This window comes from Bos grunniens, chromosome 16, assembly GCF_055505025.1.
Source record: "Bos grunniens cultivar Pamir isolate PY7600 chromosome 16, Bosgru_T2T1.0, whole genome shotgun sequence".
Taxonomy (NCBI): Eukaryota; Metazoa; Chordata; class Mammalia; order Artiodactyla; family Bovidae; genus Bos; species Bos grunniens.
The window spans coordinates 54501251-54524116 of record NC_141180.1 but is presented as its reverse complement, the minus strand read 5'-3'; the positions used below and the strand labels follow the sequence as shown (position 1 = coordinate 54524116).

Below are 22866 nucleotides of genomic sequence, written 5' to 3'. Positions count from 1 at the left end.
CTTCTGTGGAGCTTCAGAGGTGGAATTTGGACCAGCTGGTCAAAATTCCAGAGAGCAGATTTTGCATCAATCAAAGAATGAAGAGTGAGCTCTCAATGACAGAGCAGGCTGATTTATAAAGGAGGGAGCCTCCTGTCCCCAGAAGTATTCATGCAGAGGCTGGGTCAACCCTGCCAGAAAGACTAGAATAAATCCTAGACTAAAGGAGGTGCAACTCCCAAGATTCCTTGTACATTTAACCACCCTTCATGCTAACTGTCCAGACCCTACTGGGTGGCAGTTATCATTTTGCAAGTCCTGGCAATCCTCTTTTGGGGGGACAGTCCCCGGTCACTGTTAAAAAAACAGGCTGGCAGGCTGAACTCTCCCTACCCAGACACCAAGTTAATGACCAGCTCGTCAGGTGAGCCCAAGTACTCTGAGTGTTTCTATTTCAAGATGCCTGAACTGAACCTGAGCCTCAAGGAGTGACCTTGTGCAGAGCCTACACACCTCTCTCTGCTTGGCCTTTGGGCTGAGATGCGGCTGAAGGGGACTTGCAGCTCCATTCCCCACGAGGCGCCCCCTGCCTGTATGTGTGTGTGTGTGTGTGTTTGTGTGGTGTGTGTGTGGTGTGTGGTGTGTATATGCATGTAGTGTGTGATATGTGTATATGTGTGGTGTGTGTACGTGATGTGTGTGTGGTGTGTGTATGTGATGTGTGGTGTGTGTGTGGTGTAGTGTGTGTATGTGGTGTGTGGTGTGTGTGGTGTGATGTGGTGTGTATATGTGATGTGTAGTGTGCATGGTGTGTGTGGTGTGGTATGTGTGTGTGTGTGGTGTGGTGTGTGTGTGTGGTGTGATATGTGTGTGTGTGTGGTGTGTAATGTGATGTGAGGTGTGGTATGTGTGGTGTGGTCTGTGTGTGATGTGGTGTGTGTATGTGATGTGTGGTGTGCGTGTGGTGTGGTATGTATATGTATGTAGTGTGTGATATGTGTATATGTGTGGTGTGATGTGTGTGTGTGTGGTATGTGTGGTGTACTGTGTGTACGTGATGTGTGGTGTGGTGTGTGTACGTGATGTGTAATGTGTGTGGTCGGAGAAGGCAATGGCACCCCACTCCAGTACTCTTGCCTGGAAAATCCCATGGACGGAGGAGCCTGGTGGGCTGCAGTCCATGGGGTCGCTGAGGGCTGGACACTTACTGAGCGACTTCACTTTCACTTTTCACTTTCATGCATTGGAGAAGGAAATGGCAACCCACTCCAGTGTTCTTGCCTGGAGAATCCCAGGGACGGAGGAGCCTGGTGGGCTGCCGTCTATGGGGTCGCACAAGGTCGGAATGACTGACGCAACTTAGCAGCAGCAGCAGCAGAATGTGTGTGGTGCGGTGTGTATATGTGATGTGTGGAATGTGTGTGTGGTGTGTGTGATGTGGTGTGTGTATGTGATGTGTGGTGTGTGTGTGTGTACATGATGTGTAATGTGTGTGGTGTGGTGTGCATATGTGATGTGTGGTATCTGTGTGTGGTGTGTGTGTGATGTGGTATGTGTATGTGATGTGTGGTGTGGTGTGTGTGTGTGTGGTATGGTGTGTGTATGTGATGTGTGGAGTGTGTGTGTGTGTGTGGTGTGGTGTGTGTGTGATGTGGTATGTGTATGTGATGTGTGGTGTGGTGTGTGTGTGTGTGGTATGGTGTGTGTATGTGATGTGTGGAGTGTGTGTGTGTGTGTGGTGTGGTGTGTGTGTGATGTGGTATGTGTATGTGATGTGTGGTGTGGTGTGTGTGTGGTATGGTGTGTGTATGTGGTATGGTGTGTGTATGTGATGTGTGGAGTGTGTGTGTGTGTGTGAGTGGTGTGTGTATGTGATGTGTGGGGTGTGTGGTGTGGTGTGTGTATGTGATGTGTGGTGTGTGTGTGGTGTGGTGTGTGTGTGGTGTGGTGTGTGTGTGGTGTGGTGTGTGTATGTGATGTATGATGTGTGTGTGTGTGTGGGGATGTGTGTGAATCCCCCTTGAGTGTGGAGGAATTCCAGAAGGAACGTACGTAGGTGGAGGAGGTGAGCTGTTTTCCCAGTCAGAAGGCTCTGTCTGTGAAGACTGTTTGGAGTTTGTCTTTGTTTTTGTGAGCCTGAGGCTCACAGAGGTTTTCCTCCCTGAAGCGAATGTCTGGGATGTGGTGTGGCTCTGGTTTCTGGAGGAGAGCGAGGTGAAGGGGAAGGTGGTCCCCTGGGCAGGGGGACAGATGCAGGACAGGGGGGCCCACCCTGGGGCTGGCCTGTGTGAGTTCCCCCAGCCAGGCTCTCGGCACTTTGCCTCTTGTGACGTCAGGTGGCAGGGACTTGCTAGATGCCTTTGAGTCAACTGGTTTGGAAGGCTCTAGAAGGCTTTGGAGCGAAAGCCAGGCCTTGAGTTTAAGATTCAGCCTCTTGGTGTCTTCTCCCCAAGGAAGGACTCTGGGGGAGCCTTGGGCTGAGGACGGCTCAGGGCTGTGGTCCTGCAGCGCCACCTGGGGGCGATGAGGAGAATGGCCACCAGAGGAAGAGCCAGAGGGACCGTTTGCAGAGGGCGATCAGGGAGTCCTCTCTCTGGCCCTGACCCCAAGGGAGACTTCCCAGGCCCTTGGGAGACCTTGGAGATCTGCTTCCTGGTTACATCAGTAAACAGAAAAAAAAACTTCGCGCTGAAATCCTCAGATGGCCTTGCTGGGGGATCCTGGAGTAACCAGAAGACCCCATTTCCCAGCCTCCCTGTCCCACATTTTGTCAGAGTACCTGTTCTATTGAGAGGTGACAATTATTTACAGAGCCTTAGAGGATCATTTTACAGATAAGGAGGCTGAACTTCAGAAAGGCTCTCTCCTGACCCCCAGCCCCGCGCTCCTCCCAACCTGCAGCATGTGGTCCACCCGCCGTGTGGAGAGGACATCGGGCCCCCACAGAGGGGCTCAGGGGACCCCTCTGAGGACCCAAGATGATCTGAAGGGAGGAAGGCCCACCAAATAAAGCCAAGATAAGCATGGAGCTGAAAGTCTCAGAAGGGGAGCCAGAGCTGCAGGCCTGAGGCGGACAGAGTGACCCCAGGGGGCACGGAGGCAGCATTGCCCTTCAGTCACCAGGTCGTGTCCGACTCTAAGAAACCCCAGTGCACTGCAGCACGCCAGGCCTCCCTGTTCCTCACCATCTCCCGGAGTTTGCCCAAGTTCATGTCCATTGCATCAGCGATGCCATCCAACCGTCTCATCCTCTGTCACCCTCTTCTCTTTCTGCCTTCAGTCTTTCCCAGCATCAGGGTCCTTTCCAATGAGTTGGCTCTTCGCATCAGGTGACCAAAGTATTGGAGCTTCAGTATCAGTCCTTCCAATGAGTGTATTCAGGGTTGATTTCCTTTAAGATCGACTGGTTTGATCTCCTTGTTGTCCAAGGGACTCTCAAGAGTCTTCTCCATCACCGAAGTTTGAAAGCATCAGTTCCTCAGTGCTCCTTATGGTCTAGCTCTCATGACTACTGGAAATATGAAAGCCTTGACTGAACAGACCTTTGGTGACAAAGTGATGATGACGGAGACAGCATACCTGCTGTGAAAATGTCCAGACTGAAACCCAGGTCCAAGAGAGCTGAGGCTCTGGGGAACCCAGACTCTGCTGCCTGCCAACTTTGTGGTACAAGAGGGAATGAATATTGTGATAAATTTCATGACTAAATTCCACAGCCCAGCCTCCTTTTCTTCAGCCTGGCCTGGCCACCCTGTTATCTGATGCTCCTCATCCGTGATCCTTCCTCAGAGCCGGGCTGCTGGCCTCGCTGGATGCTCTGTCCCCACGCATTGGCTTTTGCTGGGTCCCCTTGCTGGGGTGGATGCCTGCCATGCTCCTCTCTGCTGTAGCAGAACACAGCCAGAGCTCCTGGGGCTGGGCCAGGGTTGGGGGTGTGAGGTGGGGGTAGATGATGGGGGTGTGATGATGTTAGTTTGCCAGGACTGCTGTAACAAAGCACTGAAGTGGGGGGGAGGCAGGGCTCAAACAACAGGAACGTGTCATCTCATAGTTGGTGCTAGAGGCTGGAAGGCCAAGACCGAGGTGTCAGCAGGGTTGACTTCTTTTGAGGACTGGGCAGGGAGGATGTGCTGCAGGCTCTCTCCTTGGCTTGTGCTCTCCCTGTGTCTCTTCACCTGGCGTTCTTCCCGTATTCCTGCCCGTCTCTAAATTTCCCCTTTTTATAAAGACATTGGATGAGGGCCTACCCTAATGACTTTGTTTTAACTTGACTGCCTTTCTAAAGAGCTTCTCTCCCAATGAGGTCATAGTCTGAGAAACGGAGGTGTTAGGAATTTGGCAGAGGACACAGTTCAGCCCATAAAAATCTATTGTGCAGATCTGGCATTTGCTGGGCTCTTCCACCTGCTAAAGGCCATCTGAAAGCTGAAGGGATGGATTTCTGAATGGAAATTCTGAAATGGAATATGGTTCAGAGAGCAGCAAGGAGGAGAGTTGTGGGGGTGTAAGGAGTGGATGAGGCAACTCATGTAGGAACAGATATTCCACCAAAGATCAGAGATGGGTGGAAAGAAGTGGTTTGGGGGAAGGTTTTGTTGTTTGGGGGTATTAGATCAATTTCTCTTCCATCTCCTTTGGAAAACTTCAGCAAGGGTTTCCTTATTTATCCCTAGATTGGAGCTAGATCTGTGTTGGGAATGCAGTGTGAGGATACCCAGGTTGGCTCAAGAGCAAGGGCAAGCACTGCTGAGGGGCCCAGGGAGAGCCCCAATAAATCTAAGTCTTTCTCATCCTCCGAGGACCGGCTTACAACCCTCTTCCCTGCATAGCTGAGCTGCTTTTGTTCCAGTGAAAATACCCACATTACAGTAAGCAGATCATCTACACCATTTCCACCACCACCAGCCACCAGCGGTTAGCCTCACTCCCCGCTCCCCCCATTCTTCTTGTACACATGTCCAGAATGGTCAGCAACCTGGCTGCAACCATGAGTCAGCTCTGTTTCTCCCTCAGCCCTACCCGAGGGTGCTTAATACATGCCCTGCACATAGTAGGTCTCAAAGCATGCTTCTGTGAACTGTAGACCACTGGAAGGCTGACCCACGTCATGCCCCTTTATACTAGCATTAACGCATTGCTGAATGCACGCACACCTATAGCTCCCTAGATGCTGGTGTTTGTTGGTGCCTAGAATGTTGATGCAGAGAAGGCAGTGGCAACCCACTCCAGTACTCTTGCCTGGAAAATCCCATGGATGGAGGAGCCTGGTGGGCTGCAGTCCATGGGGTCGCAAAGAGTCAGACATGACCGAGCGACTTCACTTTCACTTCTCACTTTCATGCATTGGAGAAGGAAATGGCAACCCACTCCAGTGTTCTTGCCTGGAGAATCCCAGGGACGGGGGAGCCTGGTGGGCTGCCGTCTATGGGGTCGCACAGAGTCGGACACGACTGAAGCGATTTAGCAGCAGCAGCAGAATGTTGATGGGAAGAGTGACGCTCACTTTGTACCCCCTCAGTTTGAGAGAGGCCCCTCACAAGGTCCTCTTCAGATTTTCCCCTCTCCCAAATGTGGGCCACCCCCTCGCCCCCAGGGTTTAGAAGTTACTAGAAGGGCCCTGTGTTTAAGAGGGTCTGTGGCTGCTGCTCCCTTTGATCTCAGGCCCGGCCTCAGGCAAAGGAGCCGGGGAAGCATTTGGCACCCCAGGCAGATCTAAACCAGGCTTTGAGGGGCCGTTTGCTGCAGGCGCCGAAGCAATGGAATTTGCCTGATAGTCTCCGGGAATCTCTTTCCACTTAATAAATTCTGTCTGAAAGGAATGGTAATGGTTTCAGGGACAAAGTGTTCGAGATGGATTGGAACAGGGGGTTCACGGCTGCCAGGCCCACTGACACAGGCTTTGAGTTCGGCCGCGGGCGGACATACGGGCTGTCTAGACCCCGGGAAGGTGCACATCCGGAGCTGGAGCAGGGCCACAGCCACGTCGTGCGGGGAGGGATGCGCAAGGGCTTTGGAGCCAGAGGACAGCAAAGGGAGGAAGAGGGGGAGGGGGCTCTTTGAGGCTGTTCCAGCAGATCAGGCCCAGAGAGCCCCTGGTTGCTGGTGTAGGGCCTCTCCCAGGGGGCCAAGGGTGAGTGACAGGGACTGCTGCCCGTGCTGATGCTGAGGGCTCTGGCCTTGGAGGCCTCCAGGGCTCCAGGAACCCCTATTCTAACCAGGAGGCGGGGGTGGCAGGGTGGGATGGGGGGAACCCGGCTATGGGCCTTCCAGGAGATGGAGTCAGCTCTCAGCACATTCCCATCATTTGTTATTGTTAACTCTCTGAGTCATGTCCGACTCTTTTCTACCTCATGGATGCAGCACACCAGGCTTCCCTGTTTCTACTCTCTCCTGAGTTTGATCAAGTTAATGTCCACTGAGTCCGGGATGCCATTCAACCAACATATCCTCTGCTGCCTTCAATTTTTCCCAGCGTCAGGGGCTGTTCCAATGAGTCAGCTCTTTACATCCGGTGGCCAAAGTATTGGAGCTTCAGCTTCAGCATCAGTCCTTCCAACGAGTATTCAGGTTTATTTCCTTTAGGATTGACTGGTTTGATCTCCTTGCAGTCCAAGGGCCTCTCAAGAGTCTTCTCCAGCACCATAGTTCAAAAGCATCAATTCTTTGGCTCTCAGCCTTCTTTATGGTCCAACTCTCACATCGGTATATGATTACTGGAAAAACCATAGCTTTGACTATATGGACCTTTGTTGGTAAAATGAGTTTGCTTGCTTTATTTATTTTTTGATTTGTCTGCACTGGGTCTTAGTTGTGGCACGCGAACTCTTAGCTGCAGCATGTGGGATCTAGTTCCTTGGCCAGGGATAGAACCTGAGTCCGTCCCCTGCATTGGGAGTGCAGAGTCTTAGCCACGGGACCTCCAGGGAAGTCCCCTAGGGAGTGTACTTTAGATGAAGCAGGTACCATTATCATCATTGTAATGTCCATTTCACAGAGGAGAACACTGAGGCTCACAGGAGTAGGGGCTCACTGAAGAGCAAGAAGTAAATAGTGCTGGCAGAACGTGTGGTGCTGGGGCCTCTGTTCCCGTTACGTCTGCATTCAGCTGTTTATCGAACATGTACTGTGTGCAGGACCTCACAACAGCAAAGAAAAACTGAATCTTGGAGAGTTCAAGTCACTATAGAGTTGGGCTTTGAACTTTGGTCCTCAGATCCCAGACCCCACGTTCCACGTGCTTCCTGGCCCTCTGTCTCCTTGGGGTTTAGGTCATCCCAACCTTACACAGAGGGGACAGAGAGCTTCTCCAGTCCCTGACTGGGGAGGACTAGGGCATCCTTTACAGACTGACCAGGTCAAGTCTGACCTTTCCTTGTTAGTGTGCTGTCATCAGAGTTTGTCCTCGGATGCAGCCAAACCATTTTTTAGATAGGAGATCTGCTGCATTTGAAGTTTTAGGCACACTTTGGGGAGTCCCATCTGCTGGCCTCCTTGCTTGTTTCGTGAGCTCAATAGTCAGCCTCCCATCCCCTGGGGTTTCCTGTTGGCGCCTTCAAATTGGTCCAGAAAAACTCTTGCCATTGTCTCCTGAGTCAGCTGAGGTGTCCGCAGGAGCTCAGGTCTTTGAAGTCTGTCCCTTTCCCAGGGTGCTGCTGGGTGATAAATGTTGCTTTGCTTTCTGCTCTTTCTTCTTCTTCCTTTTTTTTTTCAAGTTTGTTTTTCATGAAAAGAAATGGCAGTTGGCAACATCCCTGAAGTTTTTTAGTGGGGCTCCTATAATGAGGTTTGCTGAAATTCTGGATAGGAAATGTTTTCTCTGTAGGCTCAGAGGCAGGTTTTGAAACTTTTGTGATGTCTGTGGCCTTTTTCCTTTGAGCCAGCTGGGTTTGCCTCTTCAAAGATGTCATCCCCAGGCTTGCCAAGCATGGAGTTTACTGCTCCACTGTTAGGGAGTTACGTGAGGGTAAAAATAGGTCAGTGCTTTTTCTTCCCCCTCTTAAAGAAGAAAGTGTATGTTTTCCAACATCCCATCAGTCAAAAACAGCTGAAGCAATTTTAGCTCACTTTTTCCCCCAAAACGATTTACTCTGAGACTGAGTCAGAATGTGGAAGACTTCAAGGAAAAATTTTTCCATGAAAGTTAACTGCAATTAACGAGGAGGGAGCTGTGGGGAGAAAGAATTTGTCAGGGTTTGCTGTGATGTCAATGTTGCTGCTGTCTGACAAACACATACAAAACACAGACCAGATCCACGATGAGTTCCCCTCCACATGCAGATTTCTATGAGAAGTGAGCATTTCTTTCCATTACAAATCTGCATGGCTTCATTTTCCCAGCTGCAACTTTCAACAAGATGAAATGACGCACACTGGCGCACATTATAGTCTTTGAAAATACGGCTGAAGAAAGTTTCTCAAGGATACATAAATCAAGGAGCCAGTTCAGCCATGAATACATTGTGCTGTGTGCTAAAAGGGACGGTTAGAAGCCTAAATGCAAAACAGCTTAAATGCTTTTTACTGACTCAGGGAAGGAGTCAGCTCGGGGAAGATTGCGAGCTTTAATCCTTTTTGTATCTGACTTCTGTTTCTTCCAAGTTCAAATGTATCTTTATGGCCTTGTCTGTAAGTACAGCCATAGATACTTGCATAGAGGTTTATGAGTTGGCCTGGTCTCACCCCCCTCCCTTCCCCCACTCTCATTTTCTACCTCCTCCCACCCTCCCCCAACCCTGTCATTGCCCATTTTCTTCCCTACCCCCAACCACAGACCTCTAATTTCTCCACAGCTCTACCCTCCCTACTAGGTCTTCTTTCCATGAGCATGTCTACACCTGAAGGTGCTTCATCTTCAAACTGAATAAAAACCTTCCCTTCAGCACATCTCCCTCCTAAATACTCTGTATTTTCTGCCCCTCACAGCCAGGCTGCTTACTAGAGCAATCTACACTCTCTCACTCACTAGTCATCCCACAAACAACTGTCTTGTGGTTTTCTGACCAGTGACCTCCACATAACCAAAGCCAGGGTTCCTCTTATGGGATTTTCTTTCTTTTTAAATTGAACTATTAGTTCAGTTCAGTTCAGTCGCTCAGTCGTGTCCGACTCTTTGCAACCCCATGAATCGCAGCACACCAGGCCTCCCTGTCCATCACCAACTCCCGGAGTTCACTCAGACTCACGTCCATTGAGTCAGTGATGCCATCCAGCCATCTCATCCTCTGTCGTCCCCTTCTCCTCCTGCCCCCAATCCCTCCCAGCATCAGAGTCTTTTCCAATGAGTCAACTCTTCGCATGAATTGAACTATAGTTGATTCATAAAGTTTTATATATACAGCAAAGTGATTCAGATTCTTTTCCATTACAGGTTATTAATACAAGACACTTAATATCATTCCCTATGCTATACAGTAGGTCCTTATCGTTTATTTTATTATGGGATTTTCATACAGCATTTGATAATGACCACCCACCAACCCATTCATCCATCCATCCACTGACCTACCCAGCCATCCAGCCAGCCAACCATCTATTCATTCATCCATCCACCCAGCTATATATCCATCTAATTCATCCTTCCATTCATCCTCCCACCTACCTACACATCCATCTGTCCACTCATCCATCCATCTATCCACCTTCCTCCACATCCATCCATGTACCACACAGTGGCCTGACGTGTCTCCATTTTCAGGACCAGCCCCCTGACTTCTGAGCTGCTGCTTTCCCCGCGTCTACTCCCTTTTCTCCACCCACCCCTCCTTAGGCCCCTCGCCAGCATCTCTTCTTCCACTTACCCCTCAGATATCAGTGTCACCCAGAGCTCTGTCCTTGTTCTTGGGGTTGCTCACCGTCCATATACTTGCACTCTTCGCCTCAACTTCTCCCTTGTTACTGATGATGTCCAAAGCAGCATCAGTACCTTAGGCCTCTTCCCAAAGCTCCAGAAGCCCCTTGGAGCCCTTCAGTGTCGGGCCCTCTGATTCTCAGGTATCTTGTCCACAGCCCAATCTTCATTCTGTGATAAGAGAATGGCTCCAGAATATTGGGCATCATCCTTGACTCCTCTGCTCCTCTAGTCAAGTTCGAATCCCTCCCTTCTGGGTAAATTCCATCCATATCCTTAATGGTTCCTCTGGGCCTTCAGAGAAGGGGGCCCCCGCACTGCCGGAGACAACGTCAGCTGAAAGTCCAAGCCATGTGCTTCACCCGCCTGCTTCTCACTGGCCCCTGGGTGTTGAAATAACAACAGCAGACACGTCATGAATGCCTGATATGTAATCACCAGGTTCTGGGGCAAGCGCCTGGGAATTCAGAACTAACATTATCTCAGTTTCACAGATGAGAAAACTGAGGCCTAAAGTGGTTTCTGTTGGGCTTTTCACATGCTTTTCATTTGGCCACATGGGGCAGCCCCTCCTGCTTCGCTCCACAATCCCAGCCACCCACCTCCAGCTCAGATCAGGGTTCTGAGGTCCCACTTGCTGGGGCCTTATTTCCTCTGCCCTCATTCTTTTTTGCCTGAGTTCCTGCAATTTTTATTTTTTAATTTTTAAAAGTCTATGAACTAACGTCCTATGTCCTCGGGTTGTATCTTTCCAACCCCTCCTCCTCACCGCAGCAGGATTATTTCTTCAAAATACTAATCTAGTCATGTCTTTTCTTCTCTAAAACCCTTCAGTGACATGCCTTTGTTTTCAGGGCAGAGTCTGAACTCTGGGTTGAGAGTGTGTCATGGAAGTTCATATATATATATATATATATATATATATATATATGAAAGGGGAAAAGTGTTAGTTGCTCAGTCGTGTCCAACTCTTTGGGACTCCATGGCCTGTAGCCCACCAGGCTCCTCTGTCTATGGGGATTCTCCAGGCAAGAATATTGGAGGAGGTTGCCATGCCCATCTCCAGGGGATCTTCCTGACCCAGGTCTTGGGTCAGGGTCTTGAATCCAGGTCTCCTGCATTGCAGGCAGATTCTTTAGCATTTGAGCCACCAGTGAAGCCATATATATGTATATACACACATACATACAAAACTGAATGCATTGATGTACACTTGAAACTCACATGACAATATCAACTATATTTTAATAAAAATTGAAAAAATAAAAAGGAGGATGTGTGTGGTCTCATCCACAAGGGAGTAATTTGTATCACTGCATCTCAGCAATTCCAAAATATGTTTTTTTCATATTTAACATTGAGCAATCAGGATGCATAATACTATCAATTGCCACTATTTAAATGGTAGTTTTAAGAATTGTATTAGTGGTGCATCAGATAAAGGAGTATCTTATAATCAATGACAACTTAGATATGATGCATTATTTCCCTTTTATTTTTATAACCAACTTGGAAATCCATTGAACCAGATGTCTGTTGGCCAAATACATTGTCATCTGCTTCATGGAAATATTGAAGTCTGCCAATGAAGCAAGTCCTTTGTCAGCTGAGGTTTTGACTCATGCATTGCTGACGCCCTGAAACTTTGGGTCTGTCCTGACCCTTGGCAGGAGCCTAAGAACTTCTCATGGAGATGGTGACCCTGGTGATGGTAATCTTATTCTCATGGTTGTGGGGGTGCTTAGATGTTATTACTGCTTTTTCTTCTACATGTCTTCATGACAGTGAAGGATTTGTGTTAGTTTGGGCAGTAGATTGTCCACTTTACTGGGCAACCACTAGGGCTTGTCCACATTAACATTCATGGTGGTAAAGACTATGTAACAAGCTAAGGAGGCCAGGCAAACAAGTCTTGCATTCCATCTATTTTGTTGTATAAATGGATTAAAAAATGGGCCCTGTGTATTGGCCCTAAGTTGTTGACTTCTGTATAGAGGTAAAGACCCCATAACTCCACATTCACCCATACCAAAATCAAATTTTTACACATCCACTGGCTTTTAAAAAAAATTTATTTTATTCAAATATAGTTGATGGTTCAGATGTCTGCCTACAATGTGGGAGACCCAGGTTCAATCCCTGGGTTGGGAAGATCTCCTGGAGAAGGAAATGGCAACCCACTCCAGTATTCTTGCCTGGAAAATCCCATGGACAGAAGAACCTGGTAGGCTATAGTCCATGGGGTTGCAAAGAGTCGGACACGACTGAGCGACTTCACTTTCACTTTCATGGTTGATTTACACTGTGTTAATTTCTGCTGTACTGCAAAGTGATTCAGGTATATATATGAATACACACACACACACACCCCTTCTGCAGTGGCTCTAGATATAGTCCAAATAAGTATTGTTTTGCCCCCTTAGTGCCTACCTGCTTTGCACAACCTGTAAGTCTTGAAAGAGCACTCAGCTCCTGCAGGCCATAGGTAAAGACAAACGCTGAGGCTAAAAGACCCCACACTCTGGTTGCCTTTCAGAGCTCTTTTATCTAAAGGCTCTGCACTGCGCTGTTGAGTGACCTCACCCAGACACGGGATCCGCTCTCAATTGCCTTCTCTGGGAGCGCCCTTGACCTCCCCTCTTCTGGGTGGTGGCCCTCAGCCTCTGTCCCCTGGAGGGCTCTCCCTCCCAGGTAATCTGTTCAAACGCCATCTAAAGAAGCTCGTTGTGTGCACTGCCACCTCGTGGTCATTGCCTTTTTCCTTCATCAGCCCCCAAATCTTAGCGCTCACACAGGGTGTAACTGTGTAAAGGAGCAGTGCATCTAACTGTGGACGCTGACCCAGCATGAGGCTTCCCTGGAGTCCAAGAAGCTGGGCTGATAACACTGTTGAAATGCCACTGTTACCTAAAGACAGTATATGCAGGGGTCAATCATTACATATGCAGACAGTTTTGAGATTAAAAAAAAAAAATAGCCTCAGCTCCTTTAATGCAAAGATAAACTCATTTAAAAATTACAGAGCAGACAAGTGAGCAAGAGTGATGCTCAAGTGAAAGGGCATGGAATGGGATGCTAAGACATCAAGGGAAGATTCTAATTCTTTTCCAATGCACAACCAGGCTCTTGTTACCCATCAGCCCAGACAAGAACATCTTACCCTCCACTGCTCCCTGTAAGAATCGATCCTCCACTTGATAGTTTCCAAAGGGCTGCTGTGACAAATTACCACCATCTGAGTGACTTAAGAAATACACTTTTATTGACTCAGTGGAGAACAGAGGACCCAGATCAAAGTGTCAGTGGGGTTGACTCCTTCTCAGAGCCGGGAGGGACAGTCTGTTCCAGGCGTCCCCCAGCTTCTGGTGCTTTGCTGGCAGTCTTTGGCCATTCTTGACTTCTGGGAGCATCACTCCGACCTCTGCCTTCATCTCCACAGGGTGCCTTTGTGGGTGTATCTGTGTTGAAATTTCTCCCTGTTGTAAAGACTCTAGTCACACTGGATTGGGGGCCCTATTTCCCATAAGTCACATTCTGAGGTACTGGGGGTTAAGAGTTTTTCAGGGAAGAAGTTCAGCCAATAACACTCCATAACTCGAATTTCTTTTATTTTTTGTGATGGCTTCCTTTCAGTGACTGGCCATGGTGATAGGAGACCCCCTCACACTCAAGAACCAGGTTCTGGGGCTTCCCTGGTGGTCCAGTTGTTGGGAGTCTGCCTTCCAGTGTAGGGGGACGTGGGTTCAATCTTTGGTCGGGGAACCAGGGTCTCACATGCCCCAGGGCAACTGAGCCTCCTAACCATAACAAGAAGTCTGCATGCTGCAAAGATCTGAAGTAGCCAAATAAGTAAATATTAAAAAAAAAAAAAAAAGCTGGCTCCTGCCTTCCACCCCCCTTACCCCACCTGCAGGCTGTAGGGGGTGCCCAGCGAGTGCTCTCTTCTGCCTTCATGCAATCTCAGCTAGAATAGCTCCATAAGGCAGTGCATTTAGCACTCCCCTCTGCCACAGACTAGTATAGGAATCACAGATTAAAATATAAATACTAAAACTAGAAAGCTTCCAGAAGAAAACATAGAGAAATATCCCTATGGCCTTGACATAGGCAACTTCTTTCTTAATATTTATCAGATAGGACACAGGAGCACCAACCATAAAATAAATGGATAAGTTGGACTATCAAAACTAAAAGTTTTGAATATTAAAGGTACTGTTAACAAAATAGAGGGGCAAGCTGCAAATCATGAGAAAATATTAGTAATATACATGTCCAATGAAAATTTGTACCTGAATGGATAAAATACATCTGCAGGTCAATGATGAAAAGATAAACAACCCATAAGATGGATACAAGACTTGAACAGTTTATAAAAGAACATATGTATGTGGGTAACAAGCACATAAAAGCGTATGCAATATGTGAGTCATTGGGAAAATGCAAACAAACCCACTATGAGATACCACTTCACACCCTCTAGAAAGGCTATCACACAAAAGACTGACCATACTAAGTGCTGGTGAGGATTTGGAACAACGGGAGCCTCACACATAGTTGGCAGAAGTGTAAAATGCTACAACCATTTTGGAACCAGCTTGGCAGTTTTTTTCAAAGTAACATACACCTACACTATGACCCAGCAACTTCACTCTTAATATTTACCAAGAGAAATAATAACTCGTCCACAAAAAAACATCTGTAAAAGAATGGCCCATGGTTGCTTTATTCACAGTAGCAAGTAACTGGAAACAAGCCAGTTTGTTGGAAACAACAAACCTCCAAGGGAGACAGGATAAATAAATTGTGGGCAATCCATACAAGGCAGTGAAAAAAACGAACACTGAGAGATGTGACACTGTGGAGAATCTCAAACAATTATAAGTCAAAGAAGTCAGATGCAAAAGATCGACTGAACATTCTCCTTACCTGAAGTTCAGGAACAGGCAAATTAATCAGTGTTGGTGGAATCACGACAGTGGTTATCTGAGTTGGGGAAGGGCTGGGTACTGGCAGAAAAAAAAAAAAGGAAAAGTAAGAGGGCACTCTCCAGAGTGATGTAAATACTCTACATCTTGACTGAGGTAGTGATTACATAGGTGCAGACCACTGTCAAAATGCACTGAATAAACCATAGGGATTTACTGTATAACACACGCAACTATCGGAGAAGGCAATGGCACCCCACTCCAGCACTCTTGCCTGGAAAATCCCATAGACGGAGGATCCTGGTAGGCTGCAGTCCATGGGGTCGCTAAGAGTCGGACACGACTGAGCGACTTCACTTTCACTTTTCTCTTTCATGCATTGGAGAAGGAAATGGCAACCCACTCCAGTGTTCTTGCCTGGAGAATCCCAGGGACGGGGGAGCCTGGTGGGCTGCCATCTCTGGGGTTGCACAGAGTCGGACACGACTGAAGTGACTTAGCAGCAGCAGCAGCACACGCAACTATATTACATATCTTGTAATAATCTATAATGGAAAAGAATCTGAAAAAGAATACACGTATGTGTATAACTGTATCATCTTTGCTCTACACCTGGAACTAGCACAACATAGTATTGATACATCAACCATACTTCAATAAAAAACTGAGTGGATAACCAAATATCATCAAAAAATTTAAAAATACATTGAAGTATACACTTTGGATTTGTCCATTTTATCGTACGTTTAAAAAAAAAAGACAGCCCAGTGAATTTCCTTCTCAGATTTCCAGAACCATTGCCTAGACCTCCGAAGATGTCAGTTTCGCCCAAGGACAAGGAATGGGGTGTCAGAGCAGAGGAAAGGTACGTAGATTCAAGGAATCAGAGATACCTAGATGGTCAGTTTACACAATGTAACCTTGTCTGTATCAACCACTGAGTGTGCATTTATTTTGTGCTAGAACTGTGCAACTTGTTTCTATATACCTTTTAATCCTGGGGGAAGAAAACACAACAAACCAAATTCTGAAGCTCCAAGTGTGAAAGGATGCACAGCCAGGACTGTAAGTCAGTCTTGCGATTCCAAGCCGAGTGACTCCCACGACTATCTCTAGGAGGGGTGCTAGCTGGGGAACTCCTGCCCCAAGCTCCTCTGGGGGCTGCAGTCAGGGAACCTCCACACCAGCTTTCCCTCCTTTGTTGGGCACTAACACTGAAAGTCTTCCCCAGAAGCAGCAGTGGTCCCCTCTCCAAAAAAGCTCTCTTGTTTTCATGTGGACCAGTGAAACACTGGTGACTTATTTTTGCAAATCCCTGCAGACTTGGCACAACCAGCAGACCTGAAGGAAGCTGGCCCGACAACACAGCTACAGCTGGAGAAAGAGCTGGGAGCCCATAAATGGCCCAGGTCACTGGAAAAACCATGAAAGTGACCTCCAGCGTTAGGCCCTGGGGGCTGCTTGAGCGGCAAACCCAGGTCGGGGCAGCAGAAAGCTGCCCCAGCCCCCACTCCACCAAAGCACCTGTTTCCTGAAGGGTCTGGGCCCCCGATGAGACATGATGTCATTGCTTTTTATCACGTCTCAGTGAGGTGACCTTCCCGGGGAGGAGACGGGAAAACACGGGCCTGCAGAGGTGCAGGGTCTGTACTGGGAAAAGAAACACAATCTGCAGCCTGTTGGTCTCCAACTTTCAGGAATAAAGCTACTTTGTCATACTTGCCTGGACCCGTGGGGCCCTGAGGGGACCACAGAGCCCTAGCGAGTTCCTTCCATGGAATTGTCTGGAAAATACAAATGTTTCATTTCTTAATGAGTCTATCTAAATGGAAGTTACTGTGGCCCTGGAGAAAGAAAATAGTTCATTGCTCAGGAAAATAGATGAAAATGTCTTTAATAATAAGAAAAATAAAATTGAGCAAAACACCATATATATTGTGATGTTTACGTGATGTATATGTGATATACATGTGAATATTATGTATATTCAACAGTTGAAAGAATGTTGCTTTTCGTTGATGGTGGTTTAATTTTGAAATTCTGGCTAATTCTATTTTCTCTATTTGCTTCCAAAGGCAGAAATTATTATCTGCATTTTATATATGCATTTGTTGACCGTTTATTCTGTCTATACCAAAGTATTATTATTGAAATGTTTGCATAGAGTTGAACATGAAGTAATACCAAAGACTCATAATAAAAGGTTTGCAGTCCCCTCTCCTACTCCATCCTCCTTCCATCTCCCTAAGCTCCCGGAGCCAGGTCAACTGTGTTTATCCTCTGGTTGGGTTTACAAACTTAGAGGTGAAACTCTAACAAAAATATGGTATTTGGGGTTTTTTATTGAGGAGTAATACCATCCAGAAAAGTGAACAAATTACTTGCTGCAGATAAAAAGGATTGTCACAAAGCGGCCACACCCATATCATCACCCAGGTTGAGCAATGGAACATAACCAGCATTGGGTCGCCCCCCTCCAACGCTCCCCTTCCTTCTCCTCAGAGGTAATCATTATTCTCACTATCCTCATACATGAGTTTTGCTTTTTTGAAATTTCTAAAAAATGGAGTCACTCAGTATGTAATACAGTTATGCCCCACATCTTTGACTTTACATTTTTGTGAGAATCATTCATTCATGTTGTTGCATGTAGCTATAATCAGTTAATAGCTTTTCTGTGGAGTTTTCAATAACCATGATTTATTTATCTATTTTATGGCTGATGGATATGTGGGTTGCTTCTAATGTCAGCTACTGCAAAGAATGCTACCATAACATTTTTGTCTTCTGGTGCCTGTGTACATGGATTTCTAGCTATGGGTAGAATCATAGTGTCATAGGGCACATTCACATGGACTGAACTTTGGTAATTATCAGGGGACTGCTTTTTTTTTTAATTTGTTTTATTGAAGTATGGTTGATTTCCAACGTTGTGCTGGTTTCTGCTGTACAGCAAAGTGATTCAGTTATACATATATAATGGCATGCATTTGTATCTTTGTTTGTCTTTTTAAATTTATTTTTATCCTTTTATTGGAGTATAGCTTCTTTTTTTTAATGTTTAAATTAATTTTATTTATTATTTTTTTTAAATTTTATTTTATTTTTAAACTTTACATAATTGTATTAGTTTTGCCAAATATCAAAATGAATCCGCCACAGGTATACATGTGTTCCCCATCCTGAACCCTCCTCCCTCCTCCCTCCCCATACCATCCCTCTGGGTCGTCCCAGTGCACTAGCCCCAAGCAGTAGCTTCTTAACAATGTTGTGTTAGTTTCTGCTGTACAGCAAAGTGAATCAGCTATATGTATACATATATCCCCTATTTTTTTGGATTTCCTTCCCATTTAGGTCATCACAGAGCATTAAGTAGAGTTCTCTGTGCTATACAGTGGGTGTAAATTTTAAAAAAATCCAATTAACTAATGAGAACTGACTGTATAGCACAGGGAACTCTATTCAATGCTCTGTGCCGGTCCAAACGGGAAAGCGAAAGTCATGTCAGACTCTTTGTGAGCCCATGAACTCCAGAGGAGCCTGTCTATGGGATTCTCCAGGCAAGAACACTGGAGTGAGTAGCCCTTCTCTTCTCCAGGGGATCTTTCTGACCCAGGCATTGAATCCCGGTATCCTGCATTGCAGGCAGATTCTTTATTGTCTGAGCCACCAGGGAAAGGAAATCCAAAAAATAGGGGATATATGTGTAAATACAGCTGATTCACTTTGCTGTACAGCAGAAACTAAAACATTGTAAAGCAACTATATTCCAAATTTTAAAAAATACATCAATTTAACTTCTCTCACTAAAACAGAGGAGAGTTTCAACTGCTCCACCTCTTTGCCTATATTAGATACTGTCAGTCATGTTAATTTTAGCCATTCTGGGGTGTGTGTAGTGCTATTGCAGTGTGGTTTTAATTTGCATTTCCATGACGGCTAAAGGAGCTTGAATATCTTTTCATTTGCTTTTGGACACTGGATATCTTTTAGTGAAAGTCTGAAGTCTCTTATCCATTTTTCTTTTGTGTTGTCTTTTTCTTACTGATTTTCAGAAAAGCTTTCATATTTTGGCTGTGACTGCTTAACAGATTCATGTATTCTTCCATACTCTCATTTGCCTATTTGCTCTCTGATGCTCTGTTTGAAGAATAGGTCTCAATCACATTAATTAATTAATTAGTCTTTTGATATCAATTGATTCACATCTTTCTCCTGCATCATCACCCTACCTTCTGCCTTACATTTCTCCAATGCCTTTTCAATAGGTTTAAAAAACAGTTTTGCCAGCTTTTCTAGACAGTCCCAATGAAAGAATGAGGCCAAACTCCCTCAGGCAATCACCATGAACTTGTCTAGTTTTTCCCTCTGGCATTTTTATATTTCCAAATTCACACTCTGAGTGCTGTTTCTTGGTATAACTTTCTAGACACTTTATATTGATTTTATATCGTGGAAGGTGAGCATTTATCTATCTTACCCTTGTGCTCCACATCCTTCTACCCTCCCAGGACAGTTATTTTGTCATTTCAAACTCCCAACTACATGTACTTTACACTATATCAAGACTATCTAAGAACTGTTCACTGCAGATTCATGGGGCCAACAAGAAATTTTCAGAGTCAGTTGTATGCATTTGAGATGATGGGTGCGATTCTCTTCGAAGTCGTCAGGATCCCCAGTTGATGTTGTAAAGTTTCCAGATTCATCTCAATTAAGACAGCAAGCTCTCGCCATTCTTACACTGAATAGTTCCCCCTATATAGGAGTGACTCCAAAGGCCCATGTGGTGTGGAATATACCAACTGACTGAGGCCTCACTCTGAATTTCTAGGACCACCCAGTACCCACATCTCAACGTGTGTGCATGCTCAGTCGTGTCCAGCTCTTTTGTGACCTCATGGACTGTGGCCCGCCAGGCTCCTCTGTCCATGGGATCTCCCAGGCAAGAGTACTGGAGTGGGTTGCCATTTCCTCCTGCAGGGGAATCTTCCTGACCCAGGGATCGAACTCACGTCTCCTGCATTGTCAGGTGGATTCTTCCCCACTGCGCCGCATCTCAACACCGTGCTGCCAGTCTCTTCTGTTGCCATATATGCTGCAACTCTTGTGGAGTGAGACTTGGAAAAACGGCCTCAAAAAGAATTCCAACTGCTAAGCCTGGTGGTGGAAGAGAAGATGACGGCGGCTGGGATATACGATGTGAATAGACCCTGCGACAACTCTGTACGGAAATCTCAAAAGGCATTTTTTCAATATGTTTCATTTGTGTTTTTTAAATAAGAGAATTAGAAAAGGCTGTGGGATAGACTCTTTTCAGAAGTCAAATGTTGTGTTTCAAATTACTGTCCCTATAAATACATGCATACTTGTCATTTCACATGTCCTGGGTTTCACTTGGAAAAGAGAGTCAACGTGCAGGTCACCCAAAGCAAGAGGGTACCAGGTATAAAGCTACTTCCTGCTGGTGCGGAAGGAAAGTTCTCACCGAGACAAAGTGGCCTTGCTGCCCTCTTCTGGAGTTGTGGTTATAAATGTTACTTGCAGCGACACTTTATTTTTAGTATTTGTGTTGCTGTATTTCTTAGTATGAGGTTCCTGAGAAACTTCTCACTGTTTTCCTTCCCCATCCCTTCATCCCTCCAACTGAGCCCAGTTCCTGGCTAATAGTGGAGGAACGCCACCCATGCCCTGTCATCTGAAATGAAGTTCAGTAGGTTTCATAGAGCCTGTGGTCTCCTATCCCTTCAGAGTCCACATGGATGTCCCGCTCTCCTGGCCCTTGCCCTGCCCCTCCGAGGAGGATCTGTTACAGCAGGCAGGTAGCTCAGTATGAGCAGAGAAATGGGGGCAGGGGCCAGGTGGCAGGAAAGCACGCATCTTTTAAACGGTGGGGGTCCTCAGGCAGATAAAGGAAAGCAGGACACCTCCAGACTATCAGGAAACTACTCTTTCTGGGTGATAAAGGTCCGAATAACAGATGAAGAGCCACAGAGAGTGTATTAAAAAACAGAGACATTACTTAGCCAACAAAGGTCCATATAGTCAAAGCTATGGTTTTTCCAGTAGTCATGGATGGATGTGAGAATTGGATCACAAAGAAGACTGAGTGCCAAAGAATCGATGCTTTTGAACTGTGGTGCTGGAGAAGACTCTTGAGAGTCCCTCGGACTGCAAGGAGATCAAACCAGTCAATCCTAAAGGAAACTAGTCCTGAATTTTCACTGGAAGGACTGATGCTAAAGCTGAAGCTCCAATACTTTGGCCACCTGATGTGAAGAGCCAACTCATTGGAAAAGACTCTGATGCTGGGAAAGATTGAAGGCAAAAGGAGAAGGGGATGACAGAGGATGAGATGGTTAAAGAGCATCACCAACTCAATGGACATGAATTTTAGCAAACTCCAGAAGATAGTGAAGGGCAAGAAAGCCTGGCATGCTGCAGTCCATGGGGTCAGAAAGGGTGGGACATGAGTTAGTGACTGAGCAACAACAACAGACAAAGAAAGGTGGGGACAGGTGAGAATCTCCTGCATCCAATTGTAACCTTTTGCTCACTGTGCTCTCCTTATGATAATACTAGCTTACAGGTAAGAAGTACTCATCAGGCACCAGGGCTTCCCTAGCGGCTCAGATGGCAAAGGATCTGCCTGCAATGTGGGAGACTCGGGTTCAACCCCTGGGTTGGGAAGATCCCTTGGAGGAGGAAATGGCAACCCACTCCAGTATTCTTGCCTGGAAAATCCCATGGACAGAGGAGCATGGTGGGCTACAGTCCATGGGGTCCCAAAGAATCAGACATGACTAAGCAATTGAGCACGCGTGCGCGCGCGCGCGCACACACACACCCACACGCACCAATGGCCATGACACTTCCAATCTAAGCTAAAAGGGGATAAAAATCCCCCCTCCCTTCCGGAAAAGAGAGCTGGGCTGAAAATCAGGAAATACGACTTCCTTCGCCAGTGACTATCCCGCCCCTTCATTTGTATGCCCCTCATAACCATCCTGCCAAAGAGGCCTGGTGTGACAGCTCCTCCCCTGTCTGCCTGTTCTCCCTCAGAGTGTATTCTTGCTTAAATAAGCTTTCACTTTACTTTCTTAACCTCTCTGCTTCATCTCCAAATTCTTTTGCAACGAAGAAAGAATCTCAAATTCACCAGCAACACATTTAATAGCAGCAGCTTTGACACCAGGGAGACCTTACAATGAGCTTCATTCATTCACCAGGCATTTATTAACCACATACTCTTGGGCTTCCCTGGTGGCTCAGTGCTCAAGAATCGGCCGCCAATGCAGGAAACACAGGCTCAATCTCTGGGTGGGGAAGATTCCCCTGGAGAAGGAAATGGCAACCCACGCCAGTATTCTTGCCTGGAAAATCCCATGGACAAAGGAGCCTGGCAGGCTACCATCCATGGGGTCACAAAAGAGTTGGACACAACTTAGCAGCTATACAACTGGATCAGGCAGCATACTGAGCTCAGGATACAGAGATGACAAGACAAGGTCCCTGCTCTCAGGGGTCACAGTTTAGTTGCCTCTGCATATCCACAGGCATTACGCAATGTTATGTATTTGTGTCAGAAATCTGTGGGGTCACAAGGAATGAACGGTGGTGCTAGGAAATTCACCAGGCAGATGTGGGGGGGTGGGGTGGGGAGAAGGAATTCCAAGGAGAGGAAGAAGTATGGACACGTGTAGGTGGGCAAGGCTTGTGTGGTCTGGAAACCATATTGGGCTTGTTATGGCCAATGAGGGCTGGACATGTAAGACAGGACGTTTTGTCATGGAGCTTACCCAGAGGGGTGGGTGGCCAGACAGGCTCACAACTCTCAGAGGAAGCAGGAACTAGTAAGAAATTAAAAAAATATAAAGATGGATAGGGCACTAAGAGTTTGCACAAAAGGGAGAGAGAATTTGGGGTTGGAGGCATCCAAGGAGGCTTGGTGGGCTGGATGGATTGCAGTGATGGGAGAACATTCCAGAAGAAAGGGGCAGAGTGGGTGTGTGTGTGTGCATAAGAATAATGCTATTCTTGAGTAAGACAAGCTCATTTTCATAGATCAGAGAGGCTCCAAGAAGCTGGGATGACAACAGCTAGTGTGTGAGTGTG

The 22866-nt window shown here is 46.7% G+C and overlaps 1 protein-coding gene across 3 annotated transcripts in view; it reads right to left on the bottom strand.

Moving 5' to 3' along the window:
* Nucleotides 1-13066: 13066 nt before the first annotated feature.
* Nucleotides 13067-22866, bottom strand: part of TLR5 (toll like receptor 5) — a 36909-nt gene continuing 27109 nt past the window's right edge. For 2 of the 3 annotated variants that reach the window (XR_015142805.1, XR_015142804.1), the window contains 2 exons: nt 14753-14832; nt 13067-13302 (listed from right to left, as the gene is read on the bottom strand). The gene's annotated coding sequence lies outside the window, so the exon portion shown is untranslated. Of the gene's footprint in view, nt 13303-14752; nt 14833-19766; nt 19912-22866 lie in introns of all 3 variants that reach the window. The other variant, XR_015142806.1, reaches the window with a different exon arrangement.